The sequence below is a fragment of the Pseudopipra pipra genome, chromosome 15, assembly GCF_036250125.1.
Source record: "Pseudopipra pipra isolate bDixPip1 chromosome 15, bDixPip1.hap1, whole genome shotgun sequence".
NCBI lineage: Eukaryota > Metazoa > Chordata > Aves > Passeriformes > Pipridae > Pseudopipra > Pseudopipra pipra.
This window is the reverse complement of record NC_087563.1, coordinates 5,832,633-5,850,684: the sequence shown is the minus strand read 5'-3', so window position 1 is coordinate 5,850,684 and position 18,052 is coordinate 5,832,633. Positions and strand designations below refer to the sequence as shown.

The following is an 18,052-nucleotide window of genomic DNA, read 5'->3' as shown; positions in this document are numbered from 1 at the left end:
ACTGGGGGATCAAGAGTTGCCTTTAAATAGTTTCATGGGATCAGCAGAACTGACTTATTTTAAGGCAGAGTGATGGAAGTTTACAAAGACTGTAAGAATGAGGGTAATTACAATAGCAAAGGATTGTCCAGTTATCTAGAATTTCTTTTCCAGACTGTTTCCTTTTTTCCCCTATAAAAGACTGCACCTAAGTCAAGACATTCCCCTCCTTTCACAAAACAGGAATGTAGCCTTGAACTATTAAATGTGGTGGGAGATTATTGGGTGGCAGCACTGGGAGCAGAGAGGGACCATAAATAATCATTACTGCCAGGTGAAGCACAGAGGACTTAAGAAAGAAGAATGAGCTGAAATATTTGCTTTTTTTCCCTTCAACCCTGTCAATGTTGACATTTGACATAAGGCAGGAGAAGGGCTGTGAGCAAAATATAATGATCATAAGCAACAGCAAAATATATTTCATTGCCCAGCAGTGTTGGATATGAATTGTCTCATCATGTGTTAATGGTACTCTAACTACTGAGAATCAGTAGGACAACCACTGGACATTGTTTTTTAAAGAGGAAAATATGGCTTAGTGAAGCTTTGTATTTGATTGTTGCAGAAATTTTATGTGAAGCAGTCAGCATTGCATTTACCTTGAAATAAAGCACAGATGTGTATATATATATATCTATATATCCGTCACCTTTGCACTCTAATACATCAGTTATCTGTACTGCTCTTGCTGTCTTGCATTTAGAGACCATTTTTCAGATTAAATAATTTTTTTTCTGAGGATTATTTTAAAAATGTGTATTCAGGAATATGTTCTTAATCAAAATGCTGTACATAATTATGATACTTGGAAGCAGTTTATCCAGGAAAACACACAAGTTGTGAAGCAGTTCCATGTACACAGGTTGACATTCTTTTAATGGTCTGTGCTGAAAATAATTTGTGGAAACTGTTCTACTTAAAAATGGAAGAGGAGATATAGCTGTTTTTATGTGGGTATGAAAATATCTGAGTAAGGTAAAGTTAGTACAGACATTTTTATTTTTTTTTTAAATTCTGAAATTTTTCAATCATTTATGATTCTGTATCCTGGCTGACTTAGCAAAGTTTAAGAAAACTCTATTTCATTACAGACTTCCATTTTGATTACTGTAAATGCAAATTAGTTAAGGCAGGAAATGCAGCTGGGATGTACATATTGAAGACTTTCTAGGCAATCAAAAAAGTCTTCCAAAGCATGGATATGCTTTTGTACATTGTATATATTGGATATGCATATGTATATTCTACCTTAACTCATTATCTGAAGAAATGTGTTTATCTCACAGTCCTTTATTACATATATATACACCAAGAAAAGGCAAAATATACAGATACACAGAAAAGAATCCTAAGAGTCACCGTGGTTTCAAAATTTCGAATCAAGCAGAAGGGAAGAGTTAAATCAACAAAGACATTTGGTGTTTTGTTCTTAAGAAAGTGGTAGCAATGCACAGGTAGATTGTACCGAGGAAGTTTGAGCTTTGGGCTGTTTCCCTGCAGATTTCAGAGCAGGATACGTGATTTAACACTGAAACATTTGCACACCTGCTCCTTCCAACCCCCACCCCCTCCCTTCTCCTGGAAGTACGTGATAAATGACAGATCCTCTCAGATGATATTCATGTGGTACTCCAAAATAATTCTGCAGACATGGTAAAAGCTTTTAGAGACTGTAAAACTGATTATCTCTTCTGTAGCTCTTTTCATCTTCAAAGCACTTACCAACATTAACTAATTAATCCTCACAGCATCCCTCTGAATTAGATATCATTGCCATTATACAGATGAAGGAATTGAAGCAAACACTTTGTGACTCGCTCCTGATCACCGAGCCGGTGACAGAGATGGAATTAGAATGCACAGACCTGTGCATGCAGGTTCTCTGCTCCAGCCATCACACTATTCCTCTCCTGAGGAATGCACTTATAGGCATTGGTAGCCTCACTGTGGCTGAGGACTCAGCTTCTGCTAATGAAATCCTGTTAGGAGTTGCTTTGATGGGAAATTTGTTTGTAGTCAGAAAGGCTATTATCTTTTTAAACCCTCCTTCAGCAGTGTTTTCCTGACTGGTCCAAGTTTGTTGAGAGATCAATCTCTCTTGTAGGATCACTGTCTGCTGACTGCCAACTTCAAAATTAAAGAGCAAGCAATTGTGATGTTTAGGCAGGAAGCAGAAACTGAAAAATAACCCTCATTCCTCTGACCTGAATGTACTGGTGTGTTTATCCAACTAAATATCATACATTTGAACCTAAAAACATGCAAATGTACCATATTACTGTAATGAAATAAACCACATGCTGGAAGTCCAGAGGACAGAAGTTTCAGGTGTGATAGAGGACTCTCCCACCTCCTTTAGGGAGGTTTTTAACCCTCTCAGGGGCTGATGAGGACTTGGCTGCATTTCTTTGATTCTGAGGGAGTACTTTCCATTTGCAGGACCGTTTGCCATGAGAACAGCTATTTAGCAGTGTGTGCAGAGCAGATGTTGGAGTTGTTGGTGCCACAGCTTTATTGCTCTCTGGTTGGCAGCTGTTGAGTGCCATGGCTGGGGCTGTAGGTGGTTCTCACCAGGGTCAGTGGGATCACTCTGCTCTTGTGTGAGTACAGAGAGCTGCTCTGAGGAGGCAGGGTGGGGGCTCAGGTGCTGTCAGTAAGTACTGCTCAAAGTTCAGCAGACAGGCTCTCAAAAAAATTAGGAAGTATAAAATTAATATTTAACCAGATTACTACATTTTGTCTGCTTCATTAATTTTTTATTAATATATGAAAATGCTGTTGATGGAAGTAATATTGACAGGGTGTATTGTTTTGGTTTGGTTGCTGGGGGTTTTTTTTAATATCTTCTTGTAAATGGAAACTTATCTTCCTTATGAGCACAAACCATCTAACAAGGCATATGGGGCAAATGCTCTAATAAGACAACAATTATTAGGACATGATGCATTAATGTTTTATGTTTTTCATAACTCAGCTTTAAGAGATTAATAATGGAGATGTGAGGGGAATGCTGTCTTAAGTGTTTATGATTATGTTAATATTAAGACATAGTGTAGGAAAGGAAATTGCTTTCAGGTAGTTACCCTTATTGTTTGTAGAGAGAGCATTGTGAAGGAAATGTTCTTTCTATTTTCTTCCAATAATTCTTAAGCAGTTCCACTCAACTGAAGTGATGGGAACAATTCTCCATGACTACAAACCCATGAGAACCTGTTATAACTGTTCTTAAAAAATAATTCCGAAGTAGCCTGGGCTGCAACTCTTTGGCCCCAAATTACTGGGGAGTAAGATTTCCAGAACTTTAATTAATTTTAGAAATTTCACTGTTGTTCCTTCTGTGTCTGAAACAAATCCTAATGGCTCAGAACTTTGATGTTATCTGACCTGAGCACTCAGATTGGCAAAGACACTCATAAATAAAAAGCTGTCCTTCCAAAAGGCAGAGAAGAATGCTTGGAAAGTTTGAGGGTAGTATTTAATCACAGGGACAGAGTGAACAATTGTAAGGAGAAAGAAAGGGTGGAGCATAGAGCATGGTGGAGTTTTGTAAAGGTGTTTAGTTGTGGGCATAGCAAAACCATTCTGAATGCAGACTTTTTTTCTACCTCTTTTTTTTTAAAACCTTAAGCAATTGCTGAGTATTCTCCTCTCTTCAAAAAGTCACTGAAACAAAAGTGCCTCTTGTAGGAGAGGAGAATTCTTTGGTGTGTATTAGGAACGAAAACTCTTCAAAGTGGGTTGTGTAATGTTGATGCTGTAGGTAGAATGAAAATGTGGTATTCATGTTTTAGGGAGTATTTCTATCCGTCCCTTTTCTATCACAGAGTAAATGGATCTATGTGGCCCTCACTTGGCTCCACTCTCCTGCGCTGAATTTTTGCTTTCTGCCTCTTCTCATCAAATCTTTATCATATTTTCTAATCAGAACCTAAGCCCAGTAACAGTTGAGTTGAGCTTATAAGATCCTGAAGTGAGATAGGAGTTGAGCAGTACAGGTTCACCTGGGCAGGATTGCTCCTACTTCCAGCACACCACAGACTTGTTTGTGTCTCCCTTCTGCTTCCCAGTGCCTGCACGGGGACTGTTAATGCTCCCACCTAATGTGTGAAACACACGACTGTTTATCACAGCCCAGCAGGCAGGATACAGATATTTTCAAACTGCACTACTGTAGCCTTATCTCAATAGTGCTAATATTATCCCCTGCCAAAACAGACATGAGATATTGAAGTATCTGTAACCATTACAGGATCTCTGCATATTCCTTGAATTTAGCCTGCAGCAAGTCTGTCATCCACGGTGATCCTGATGTTGCAAGAAGCAGCTTAAAAGTGTCGTCAGGGCAGTGGTGCTGACTTAAAAGCAGTGTGGGCACTTCTGACCTGTGAATTGAGACATGTCCATTAAACCAGGCTGACTGCTTTTCCACCTTCCCTTCTGCTTTCTTATTTCCTGGTAGTAGTCCACTCTCCTGTCAGATAGAGGAGGGGTTCAGGTCATAGCCACAAATGAGCTGGAATCAGAGCCAGGCTTCAAAGCTGTCTAATTTTAACACTAAACAAAAGTAAACAAAATAGGTTCTAATCCATCAAAATCTGTTTAAGTTTTGGGAAAACTTTCTTTATTTCTTCTGTCTGGATTGAACCTAACACCGTAATGCAGGAAAAGAACAAGTCCAATACTGCAAACCTTTTTATGTGTTATTATCTACAATATTTGTGTACAGCAGAGCTCAATTACACCACGATTGCACAGAGATCCAATCTTCACAGTGTAATGACTTCCTGATGGTCTGTCTATAAATGATAAATGAATAGAATATGCCACCTTTCAGCTGCATATCCCACAAAGTTTATTGCCACCTGAAAGTGCTTTTTATGCCTTGAGTGGGTGGGGAGGTGTAGGAGGAAGGTTCAAAACCTTCATGTTATACTTTTTTCCAACCTGTCCTCAGGTTATGTTATTTGGATATACATATATATATATATATATATATATATATATATATATATTTCCAATGTTGTGCAACCTCCCTGAAATACATCTTGCTGAAATTCAAAGGGGAAAAGTGGCTGTATGGGGTTAATCTCAGGATTTTACAAAAGAGTTTAGATCAAATCAAAACCCTTGGCTATTGGTGAACCACAGGTTCTTCTTGATCATGTAAGTCCCTCCATCACCCACTCCAGCATGGCACTTCTGAAATGCAGAAATCTGTCACTTCTGAGATAAAGCCACTAATCCACCTCTCTCCTTGACACATTCTCTGTTCAGTGGGCAGATTTCTTATACGGATATTTTCTGTCACTTTTGCCAGTACTACCTCTGTGTCATAAGCTGATGGCTTTACCTAGTGATTTTCTGTTTTTCAGATTCAACAGAGAAGTCCAAACACCTCTCTGGGAAGTGTTTTCAGAGTTTATCCCCTGCTGAAAGTCTCCTCTAAGGTAATGGTTACAAATGACACCAGGTGTATTGTAAACAAAGTTTCTGAAAAATGTTTCTTGCTCATCCAAAGACCTTGTGAATTCTATAGTCTGCATTATTTCTCTCAGCATCAGCAGCAGTCTCTGCTAATTTTGCTGGTTAAATATCCATCATTTTCTTTGTTCTGGTTATTTTTCATGAGTTTTTCTCTGTCCTCTGTGAGAAGTCAATTTGACTAGAGCCTTTAGCTGTTCTTACTTTTTTTGCCACATCTTCTCGAGTATTTAGTTTACTTCTCTGTTAAAAATATATTTGGTGTTCGTTTTCAGGTGCTTGTGTACTTTATTTCTGAAACAATTTCCGTCTAGTTTGGCTGTGGTTTGTATATACACTCATTGACTGTGTGAATTTCAAAAAGGTTTCCAGTGTAATGGTTGCTTTGGGGTTCTTTGGTGGAATGTTATGATGTCCAAAGCCTTAAGACTGTGTCTGTCTCTCTATATATAAATGCACATTTCTGTATGCATACTTGTATATATACACCTGGAACTTTCGTTACTACAATGAAAACAAAACTTGCCTAAAGCACTGGGGGAGATTGTTTTTTGAGAAGAGAGGACATTGTGATGACTGTAAGGTTCCTTCTAATCTATTGATCTGCCTCCTGAGCCGTGCTTTGCAGAATAAACAATATCTGCTGTATTACAGCCCAGGCTGTAGTCCTGGGGTTTTGAGATTCCTACTGACACTCGCAGCTGTCTGCTCCCAGCTTGGGCTTCCTTTACCAGGAAGTCTTATTATTTGGGAAAATAAAAATGTATATGTTATTCTCAGTGCTTTGGCCCCTTGTTGAAAATTAGAGACATAGGATGTAATCAGGAGTCTTTTCAAGTACTTGCACTGATTGCTGTTACTGTATCGCTGCGGTGGTAAATTCCTGACCATGTCTCACTGGTTTGTAGTCTGCTGTTGTAAGGTATGACTGAGGAGGAGTTTTCTCTCTTCCTGTGGCTACACTAGCGCTTCTAATTTATTTATTTCCCTAGGTGTTTAGTGATGTGGTTTACAATATGGTTCTTTTTCACAGCAAAAAAGGATCTTGTCAGCTGAAGATCATGGCAGGTATAAACTGGTGACATGAGGAGTTGTGTGTGTCTGTAGCCTCCCTTTCCACTTGCAAGGCAGAGATGCACTGAGAGACGTATTTCTGAGTTTTGAGGTTCGACATAGTAACACCCAAGGATGCTACTTCCATGATTTCACTGTTTGGTTTTGGGGAGACAAGTGTGATAGTTACAGGTGATCACAGGATTGCTCACACATGCAGGTTATGTAGAACTGCCAGAGGAAAAATCTGCAGCCTGCACATGGCACAACCAGGCAAAATGTTGTGTTGGAAGGCTGAAATATTTAAACTGATTCTACTGGAAAAGCAGTTGGCAAATTGGAGAAAATTAACCAAGGCAAAATACATAGAGAAACATAGTTACACTGATTAAAATCATAATCCTGTCACCTGACTTTTTAATTTTGTCCTTGTATGTTGCCCCATCATCGTATCCCAACGAGTGCCAGCCCCGTGATCCCAAAGGCTCTGGAATTTGTAATGCTAATGCATCATAACCTGTGAGCAAGTTGTTGGATCTGATCTCTCACTTTCTCACCTGAAAGGTCATCAGTCTCTAAGCAGGTCTCAAATATTCAAGTGCACTTTTCAGCTATGGACTCAGGTTTTGTGCATGCCTTAATTATTCAGCACTGATAACAAGGGGAGAAAAACAACTTGAAATGTGATGTTTGTAGCATAGGCCATCCCTTAAATTGTATTCATTATGCTTGTTCCTTTAGATCCCTAAATGAATTGGTCTGATTGCTCAAGAGGACAACAACTGGGAATAAATAGCTATACTACTAGGGTTTTTTAATAATAAATGTATTAAAAAGAAGTAGATGCAATCCAGAAGATATGCCCCAAACAACTGGATTCGAATATACTGTAGTGATCCACAGGGATTTTTTTGCATACTGCACATTGACAGGGTGTGTTAGTACAGCTTCTCATGAGATGGAAATTACACTTAAGGAAAATTTAACATAAATTTCAGCAATGCAAAGCCACATTCTCTGGGGGGGGATTGTTGAGATTCAGGTAATTGAAGAGCTCATGGTTTATGCAGAATTGTTATTTCATACCTTTCTTCTGCCTGGGAATTCTTAGTCTGTATCTTTAGTATCCCTAAATGGGATCAGTTCAGTTTGGAACTTAGTTTCAATTCCAGAATTATTTAGGCTCTTTAGGTCCGCAAACCACCTTGGAGGTCAGGAAAAGATTGGCAGTTTCTTTTGTCTCTAGAAGTTTCCACTGCTTCTGTCTTGCTTTGCTGCCTCATATAATGCATAAAAGAACACTTCCAAAATGGCATATTTGTGGAACTACTTTAAAAACTTAAAGTAGATTGGTTTTGAAACTATTGAAAACTAGAAGAAAATAATTTAAATATAAATGCAAATATTGAAGTAGGTACCTAGAGGAATTATAAACAAGGATTTTTGCCAATCATGAAGAAAAAACAAAGCTGCTGTAATTGCTTGTGTCCTGTGAAAACACTGGATAGAAAGAATAAAGAATTACTCAAGTATTTTGGACTTCTCAATGGCAATCAATATTTGCTCATTAGTGATTTTGGGATTGGTGTTCTGGTGTGGATTTTTTTTTTCAGATACATTAAATGTCCCATTTTATAATAATTTTCAGCTTACAGCACTTAGATCCTGTGGCAAAGCATTTTTTTTTCTTTTCTTCCTCAAAGTTTTTTTCCCTGTCTATAACTCTTTCAGAAAATACCTTATTGTAGTTTGGTTCCTTCAAGTGTACTACCCTTGTAGCAGGGCATCCACTTCCAAGAAATTTTGATGAGAATACTTCACAGCCAGCTACAACTATTTATAACCTTGAGGCTGTCTTTGATCCTAAATCAGCTTTGAATTACCATTTTAGTTACACTGGAGGGAAAAAAAAGAGATTTTATCATATCCAGATTATAGGAAAATTGGGAGGATGCAGTTATTTTGGGGCTTGTATTACTAATTATAGTAACTTATTACAATACATTGTTGCTGGCATTCCACAATACTTGTTTGAATGGAACTTGTTTTGCCATTTAACATGTTCCAGCATTAGTTCTTTCTTTAGCAGTATATGATTTGATAGATTATTTGTGTTATGCTCTTTAATAATTGCTGAGATTTGGCTGCTGAGCACTCTCAGATTTTCCTTTTTGTAAATGTTAATTGAAGGGCGTGGGGGGCAAGTTGGGTTTTTTATTCAGCTGCCTGGTGTTCCTGTTGATCAGTGAGTAAACAACAAAAAATATCCAACTTGATATTTCAACTTTATGATTAACCTTTCCATCAGCGTAGGGAAATTAGATGAAATAGTTGTTCTTCTCTCCAGTATTTAATTCCAAATCCATCCTTGTGCCAATGTCTTTAACAAAACAGAAAGAGGGGCTGCCCAGGTAGCTGCATATTGAGAACTGATATTATTTTTTTGCAGTTTTGCCAAGGGGTATCTGAAAAAGAAGTTATTGAGGAATAGAATCTCCCCGTGACTCCTGCACCAAAGCCTGCAGTGATTATAATAGCAGATAGTCCATTAAGAGACACTGTTCTCACATTAATGTGGAGTCTCCAAACTGTTTACTTTTCTCCCTCTAGATTTCTTGTGCAATAGTGAGGTATTTTTCATGTCAGTAGTGTGGGAACTTTATAATCAAAGGTTGCATTCCCTTAATACTGGTCTCTGTTTTAAGTATAAAGAGAAGAGACCTGAAGTAGAATATGAAAGCACTGTGGTGGTACTGTAATCTCCAAAGGTGTTAATCAGAAAATGCCAGCAGAAATCTTGAAAGAGCAAAATGCAAATAAAGAAAATAAGGAGACAGGCAGTTGTGTAGAAGTGCCAGAGGACTGTGGCATATTTTATTTTTATACTTTAAGTTCAAAGTAGATTTTTGAGGAAAGGTCTCGGAGCGACATGGTTTTGCTTGTTAAGTTGGATTAGTAGCTCCACATGTGCATTTTGACTCGAAATTACTGAAGGTACCCATTCTTCACCTACTGTTCTAGCAGTTATCTGTGATAGTGAGACAGTGATAGGCAAAAGCAGGAAAAAAAATGATGCTTACTTGCACAGCAACTTCAGTGTAACAATTTTTGCATACAGTCTGTGCATCTGCAGGTGTAAAGAGAGGCTGGGACTTATTTATTTCTAAATCCAGCCAGCAGCTTTTGTGTACTTTGAAAGGACATGTGTGTTAAATGGGAAGGGAAAACAATATACCCTTAATGTAATATTTGAGATCCAAAATCTCCTATGTATAACTTGGCTGCAAGGTTGGTCATACCCTGTGTTCTTTAGGGAGTGTTTACACAAATAGTTTGCTCACTCATCTATTTATAAACATTATTTGTGCAAATGAGGAAACAAATATTTCTTCCCCTTGCAGTACTACTATTTCTATTTGAATTAGTAAAAGAATAATTAATGTGTAGATATCCTTCAGCTAACACAGAATGAATTTCTACCTGCAAAATTCTAGCTTCAGATTAATCCCCTTCAATCATTACAGTTTATTTTAGATGTCTAAAAGCTGTAGATTGCTGCTGTATGGTTACACCTTGGCCAAAAATGAACAAAAGAGTGACATATGACTGATGCTCCCGTGTGCAATTATATTCCCGTCAGTGAAAGAAACTATTAGAAACAAGGAAATACACCCTAGAGCTGTAGCCAAGTCCCTGTTTTTTGGGTGAGGAGCTTGTGATTTATCCAAGAGATGTTGTATTGCAGCACAGTGGGGCTTTGAGAGACAGCTCATCATAATCTCTGGGGCCACGACCTGACAGATTAAATAGAACGATGAGTTTGTATTGTCAGAGCAATTCTGTCTAGAGGACAAAACATTTTATTTAGAGGGTAGATTGATGGGATTAAAGCTTTGCACTTATTTACTTTACACACTCAAATTTACTGTAAGATGTTTTTTATTAAACCAGCCACTGGATTGCTAAAGGAATTATTTTAGGACAGATGATTTCATTTAAATGAAAAGTGAAGGATCAAAACCCTCAGAATTTATTAGTAACCTCAGTCCCTGCCATTCCTTTCTTCAAAAGCAACTTAATCTTTCCTTATTTCATGTTTATTTTAACTTGCAGACTATTTGGAAGAACTGGAGGCATGTAATTCTGTCTCTGCATTCATTTTCAGCACTAAATAAACTTGGAATGCCACAAGGTATCTGAATAATCAGAAATTCAAATAATTCTTAAGGTGGAGAGAGAGGCTGTCTGTTTTCTTTAAATGCTTTTGACAAATGGCACAAATAAATAGTATCTATTATTTGTTGTCCCTTGTTGTAGCTACACAGCTCTGCAGAATAAGCAGATAAATCTACCATGAAAGTATATATCCTTTTCACAAATTTAATTCCTTGCTGTAAGAAAATTACCTAAATGTTTAAATAAAGAGTTTACACAGAGATCCTTTTCATTGTCTTTCCCTTTCCCTGTAATTCTCAGCAGGTGTTCAATTTTTTTTTTTTTTTCACTTCAGACTATCACTGTAAAGGAATACCAAGAAATGTGTTAGTTTTAGATAATCCAAAATTCCCTTTGCTCAGCTTCTTAGTTTATAGTTATCTGTGTGAATTAGAAATCTATTACCTTGTGTTCATCTTTCACCCAAATCTATTCACCAAGCATCAAAACTCATCAGTGAGATGGAGTAATGCCATTTAATTAGTCTTTGATATACAGTTAAATTAGGTCTTAATAAGGGGTAGTGCATCCTAAAATCAATTATCTCGCTCTTCTTAATAAGAGCAACTAATTAGTAGGTAAATCGCCACAGTTCTCCTTTTATCCTACAGTTTTTACAATCTTGTGGAGGAGATTAGGCTGAGGAAATTACTCCCTGATAGCTCAGAGAAATTTTAGGGCATACCTTTGGAAACGTTTTTCCAAGCAAACTGCAGTATAGAAAAGAAACAAAAAAGAAATAGGAAAAAAAATCCACTTAATTTCTTCACATTTTTTACCCAATTCCTTGTCAGAACCAAAGCAAGCAGGAAGAAGGAGTAACCCTGCCTGCTGCACCCTATTAATGTGCCATGAGTGTCTGTCCTGGTGTTCCTTTCAATGCAGTCATCAGTTAACCAAAATATCTGTTTTCTTCATGGAAAATTGTGCAATTGCAAAAAAAAAAAGGAGACCTCGTGGGCTCTAAGCACAATCTTTACAAAATATGATTTTATGTGGGGAATGGCTTTTATTTTAGATGAAGAATCAGAATCCCAAAGTGGAAAATAATTGCCACACCATACAAAAGTGGCACAGTGGTCACGGAAAAAGTCAGGTTTTATCCATTGTTACCAAAATTGTTACATTTTAAGCATAGAAGTGTTGGGTTTGAGATCCCATTTTTTTTTAGTTAAGATCTCCAGCTTCCTCAAATGGAAGTTTTTTCCATTTTTTTAGTCTATATTCCCAGTTACAAGAACTGAACAGCTGGAAAAACCTCATGGATGAAGGTTGTGAAGGATGTGAAGTATTGTGAAGGATGCTGAGGTTTTCCTCATAAGTTCCATCTGTCTCAAAATGCTACTGGATATCTCCTGACTTTGGCAGACCCTAATCTCATCCAGTCACGTAGGCCAGTACACGGTGTATTGCCTTAGATTTGTCACATTTGATGGCACCTTACTGAGGTTTTGCTTTCAAAAGATGATGTAATTCACTTTCATTGGATATTTCTCTTTTTTTTTTTTTTTTTTTGTCATGGTCAAAAGTTTGAAGGGAACTCAAGGACACGCTTGTGATTAATCAACAAATGCAGAGGCTTTTTTTCATTCTTTTTCTGCTGCTACTACATCCTGCATATCCTAGTCCCCTTCGCACTCAACTTCCTTGCCAAGCATGTCAGAGAGATTTTATAACTGTGAAAGTGTGATGTTATTGCTTCAGTTTCCCTTATGCTTATTGTTGCAGCTTTTCTAGACACTTTCTGGTGTTAGTCATTAATGACAACACAGTGCCCCCGTTTAGAGAGTCTGAGGTTGCCGTCTGTTCTTTGTTTTTCCTCCCTGCTGAATTACTCATGCTTTCTGTGGAAGGAAACGTTCTGAAGGCAGCCGTTCCTCCCCAGGAGACTTCAGGGAGCGATATCTATTCCTGATTCTAGTGCTTAGCCCAGTATTTCAGCTCATGATCTTAACAGTACCAGCAGCTGGGAGAAGTAGTCCAACTGTTTGACTTTTAACTGGTCTGGGACAGGTGATTACAGTGTGAATGTCTGAGTCTCCAGGCAGTAACATTTGCACTGGAATCTCTGGTGTTGTGTCGGTGATCTGCTTGTTGGTGATCAGCTTAAGCAGCAGAGAAGAAAACCAGACATGCTGCCCAATTTCCTTCCCTCTTCTCTGTGTGTGACCAGTACAGAATCTGCACACAAAATGTTACTGAGCCCCAACATAGTGCAGGTACCAAAATCTGTGCTCTGTACACATGATAATAAAATGAGTCACAGACTGGCTGAGCACTTACAGCAAATACCTTTGCTAGTGAGGGAGGTGGAGGTGAGGATGACACACAACTAAAACCCCAGTGAACACTATTTTAGGCTTGCCTTTGGTACCTCAGATGACTTCTCAAGCCTTTTTAGCTTTTCTGACCCTCTCCTCAGCGGTGGAAAATTAAGATGGGGTGGAGATTTTAGTAATCCACAATCCAAGGCAGATGCATTTTAAGCATCTATGTTAAGCCTGCTTCTGCTGATGACCTCACGTTTGAGGACTGAAGGAAATAAGATGAACTTAGAGTATGGTTTCATGACCATGTTTTCTATACATGTAGGTGTCAAGTTTCTGGATGGACACTAGCTGGAAAACTTAATCTATTTTAAAAGCATATACTTGCTTTTTTTTTTTTTTAATGAAGCTGAAATGGTGAATTAGAATCATAAAATCTTAGAATGGTTTGGGTCACAAAAGACCTCAAAGATCATTTAGTTCCAACCCCTCTGCCATGGGCAGGACACCTTCCACTAGAATTGGACTAACTTTTAATTAGTAATGAAACACTGTGGGTAGTTGGGGAAAAAGTCATTAAGCGTGTTTTTAGCATTCTTGTTTGTATTTTGAATTTTGCCCATATGCAAATTGTCTTTAAAAGCAGAGAAAGTCAACAGGCTTTGAAACACAGCTGGAGAATGTAAAATATCAGAAATCCTTCTACTGATCTCTGCAGCTTAGATCTGGTTCAAAATGGGGACTAAAAGGTCATCATCTCCCACTCCTCCTTTTCCCCAGCTGTACAACCTCTGTGAAGGCCAAGTTGGAACCCGAAGGGGTCACTGGACTTTAGCAGGGTTTCAGAAGCAGCTGTGCCCCCAGGCCTCAGAAGCAACTTTCTATTACAGTGGGTTTTGATTTGCAACAATAGGTTTGGATCAAATCGTTGGCATAATAAGTATTAACAAGCTGTTTAAGTGGTAACAGGAGGTCATTTTACAGAGTGAAAATGAACGTTAATAGTTTTGGTGGGTTTTTTTCAATTTTGCTGTGTAGTCCTGACAAAATTATTGTACCAGTTTTATGTTCTCTTCCACATATCTCTCTCCTTTTCCTGTTTTGCAGTGGACCTGGTTCAGGTAGGAATCTTTGTTCTTACAAAATTTTTAAGGGTTCATGTCATGCAGGTTTGAGAAAGTATCTAAGTCGGCATGTTTACAGTTAAAAAAAATTCATTATTCCTTAATGAAGAATAGCTGAAGAGAAATAAGAGCTATCTTTGTGTTCTTTCCTACTCCCTAGTATAATAGCAATGCATCTTTTCTGTGCTAAAGGGCACAGTGGACTCAGATGAAATCACCAATGTCATCTCCAAATGCCCTCTTTGTCTCTCCTTTGACAGCTTTTGTTGTGTGACCCACAGCTCTGAGAAGTGAGGTGGGTTCTCCTCATCCATTACATTTATAGATCAGTGTTGCATGTTTGATGTAAAACTGAAAAAATTATTGGCTAAAATTGGCAACCTCTGCTTGGTGTCAGGAATTATCAATTCCAGCAGGTCTGTTCTGCTCTCTGTCATCTCATCTCCTCAGAGGAGCTCGGACGTTGTGCTGCTGTCACATTGCTGTGGTTATATCGTGATTTACATCTGCAGCTTGGGAACAGCAGCACTGGGAGCTGTTTGACAAGTGGCACTTTCACTGGGAAACAAGTCAGGGATGCACTTAGAGTGATTAACAGGGAATTGCCAGCATTGGAAATGGAGTTGGTGCCTGAACAGTTTGCCCTAAGCAGAGGATCAGGGGGTTCTGGATTGTTTTTATAGGAAGAAGTCTCACCTCAAAAGTTGTTTCTCTTTCCCAGCTCGTGGTGGTCTCTTTAGGATGCCTCCATCAGTGGAAGAACATCCAAACAAAAAACTACTTTGTTGTGGGTGTAATAGCTGTGTAAGGTTCATGTTTTAATCAGTAGTTTATATGAAACTTTTGGTGGTGTTTGATGCAGTTGCATTCCGTGGGTATTATTTCAAAGACTGATTCCAAAAATCTAAGACCAGGGGTCTCTATTTAAGAAGATTTTTCTGAGGCATTTAGTTGTTCTGTTGGGTAAGTAAAGGAAAGAAAGTGTCAACATGAGAATAAAGCCTTTACTGCAGTTATGGCTCTGACTTGGTGCAGAAGAAGAACAGGCAACTTTGACATTGGGTGACAAACTTGCCCATGTGTACTTATTTTTATCCTGTCTTTGATTATTTGTCATATGGGTTTTTTTATATGTTTCAAAGGTAACACTTGAGGCTTATGTATGTGTTTTCTGCTGTTCTCTTGAGGTAACCATTTAGAGCCTCACTCCAGGTGTCAGAGGCCTGTTTTAGAGCCATGCTTTGCCTTAAAGACACATACAGGTGCTAAAGCAAAATGAAATTTGAGTCATTAGAACAAAATCTCCCTGACCTTAAGATTAAATGATCACGGCTGCAATGGCCTATGGAGTTGCTTATCATAAACTTTTCAGAATCCCGCTCTTAACCTTATTATGATTCAAATTAAAATGTTATTTAAAACCACCAGACCTCATTGTGGGCAGAGACCAGTGACTTTCTTGTCCTTTCCCCTATATGACTTGTTGAATCATGCATCAGTGCAAAGGGTGTATAAAACACTGCCAAGGAAGAAACACTCTTCAAGTATTTAAAATGAACTTTGTGTTGATATGAAGGACTACACAGAGTAACTGGTGATAGAAATCAACTGTAGGGTGGCCTCATCCTGGTGTTTAATATTAACAAAGGGTTGGTTGTTCATCTAGGAATGTACTCATGGCTGTGTGATTTGTCTTCCCATTCCATATCTGCTTCTCCCTGACAATGAGCTGGGCTGATTTAAAGGCTATGATTGTGATCAGAACCATGAGATATCACAGGTTGAATGTTTTTACATATTCATCTTTTCTGGAGGAATTTGATTCCCGTCCTCCCTCTCTTCTTTGAGATAAAGCCTTCTAGCCTCTCTGGGAGTCTGGGGAAAACCAAAAATGTCAGCAGCTGTACAACAAATTATAAGTTTCACCTGCTTTTAAAATTTAATTTAAAATAATCTAACCTTGACTTTTTAAATGCCAGCAAGTTTGATGTTTCTTTTTAAATGAACTTGAATTTACTTCCCGCATTGATAGATGGCTATAAATATTCTTTACTCCATTGGCTGTTAATCATTTTATGTTTCATCTCTGTGCTTTGGGTAAACAGAACCATATAAAACAGTAACTGAAGAGTAACTTTCTTATCATGTTGTTTCTTTGCTGCTTCAAGTATTTCATTCCCTGGAGTTTTTTCCTTTTGCTTCTCACTTAGATCTACAGTTTGTCTTCTTCTTTCCCTCTTAATTTTCTCCTTTTAACTTTCAATTTCTCTTTAACTTTACAGTGCTCTCCTCAAAACACACTACAATGCTAGGATGAAAATGGAGCAATGTCCTTCTCTCTTCCCTTCCCACTTTTCTGTCCCAGGCTTGAGGATTTGCCCTTCTCCAGGGGGAAAGCTTATTACAACCCAAGCTGAGGGCAGCATGTAGTAGTTACAGCAAATTCAAAACTCTTCTAAGCCTCTGTGGCTCTACATCAGGGGAGGGTGAGCTCAGCAACACACTCTTTTCCTCAGTGCACTGATGACACTGCCAAGCTGCTCAAAGTCCTTTGCACTGAGGAAGAGACTGGGAGACCAGGAAGGAGGATGGCACAGGGCAAAGCTGTGAAGGGAGATGGCTGTGGCAATTATCAGGTTAGTTTTCCACCCTCAGCAGCCTTTTTCCCTTACACAGACTTGTGCTCTACCTCTGGCTACAGCTGTCAGACAGCTGGGTAGATGTGTAAACAGTAATTGACTTCTCGTGACCCATTGTTGCATTTCAGAAGCAGGTTATTTAACAAACGAATGTCAAATGCTTTCCCCTGATTTGTGAATTGCGCTGCTACTGCATGGGAAGTGTTATGACTTTCAAGTTAGAGTTTAATAACGAAGTCATTGTGTGTATGTTACCATCCACCATGGCCATAATTAATCCTGGCTGAATACTACACATTTACACTGGAATACTGGATTATCAGCTGGATTTTTTTTCTTTAGGAAATAATATTAAGGTGTGTTGCACATTGTCCAGTCCTGTTTGATGTCACCAGGGCAAGGAGAACACTCTGTACAGTTGCCATTCTTTTTTTAGTTTCAATGTTACCCTTAGCATTGTGGTGCCTGTAGGCTTTTATTTACACAGAAACAGTTATCAGCATAAGTGCTTTATTCAGTATTTTTCACTTCACATTACAATTATCCTATCTGAAGATGGGATTACATAGTGCACTTTCAGATATGAATATGGATTGTTTTGCTGCAAAGTGGTGAATCACATGTGTGTGTTTCTGCCATCAGATATGGGAAACGCAAAAACAAACGTAGAAGGGCAAATGTATCAGATGTAGAGCTTTTATCTTGCTAAGAAAGTCAGTAAAAAATTATTGAAATTCATGTTCTTATTTGCTATATTTCCATTTTGGCCAGTAGCCAGTTTTATCCCCACAGTGAACCTGTGCACACTTTTCTAAAGGACACGTATTTAAAGCTTGGTACTAATCTTTCCTTTCTTGAAGCCCCCCACGATGTTACAGAGGATCAGGGGGTTCTGGATTGTTTTCATAGGAGGAAGTCCCACTTCAAAAGTTGTTTCTCTTTCCCAGCTCGTGGTGGTCTCTTCCTCAGCTGGGCTCATGTGTCCCTGGAAGCTCTAATAGGTATTTTGCTGCCATGGATTCTGCATTAGCTGCAGGACAGCAATGCTTTAAGCTTTGAAGGCTTCTACTTTTTTTATCTTTAGAGTACAGATGAAGATTACACACCTTTCCCTTCTCCTGTGCTTGTGGTCTGCTGCAGAGAAGGGAGATACACACCTCAGCTAGTCATGGGCTAAAAGCTTCTGCCACAGCAAAGAACATTAAACTCGTCTGTATATATCGAAACTCAGAAT

General features: G+C 38.5%; 1 protein-coding gene across 15 annotated transcripts in view; it reads left to right on the top strand.

Annotated features, from left to right (window-relative positions):
- TENM2 (teneurin transmembrane protein 2) overlaps positions 1-18,052 on the top strand; it is a 1,078,265-nt gene that overhangs the window by 329,220 nt on the left and 730,993 nt on the right. For all 15 annotated transcript variants that reach the window (XM_064671589.1, XM_064671588.1, XM_064671590.1 and 12 more), the window contains one exon: positions 5,412-5,486. The gene's annotated coding sequence lies outside the window, so the exon portion shown is untranslated. The remainder of the gene's footprint in view (positions 1-5,411; positions 5,487-18,052) is intronic.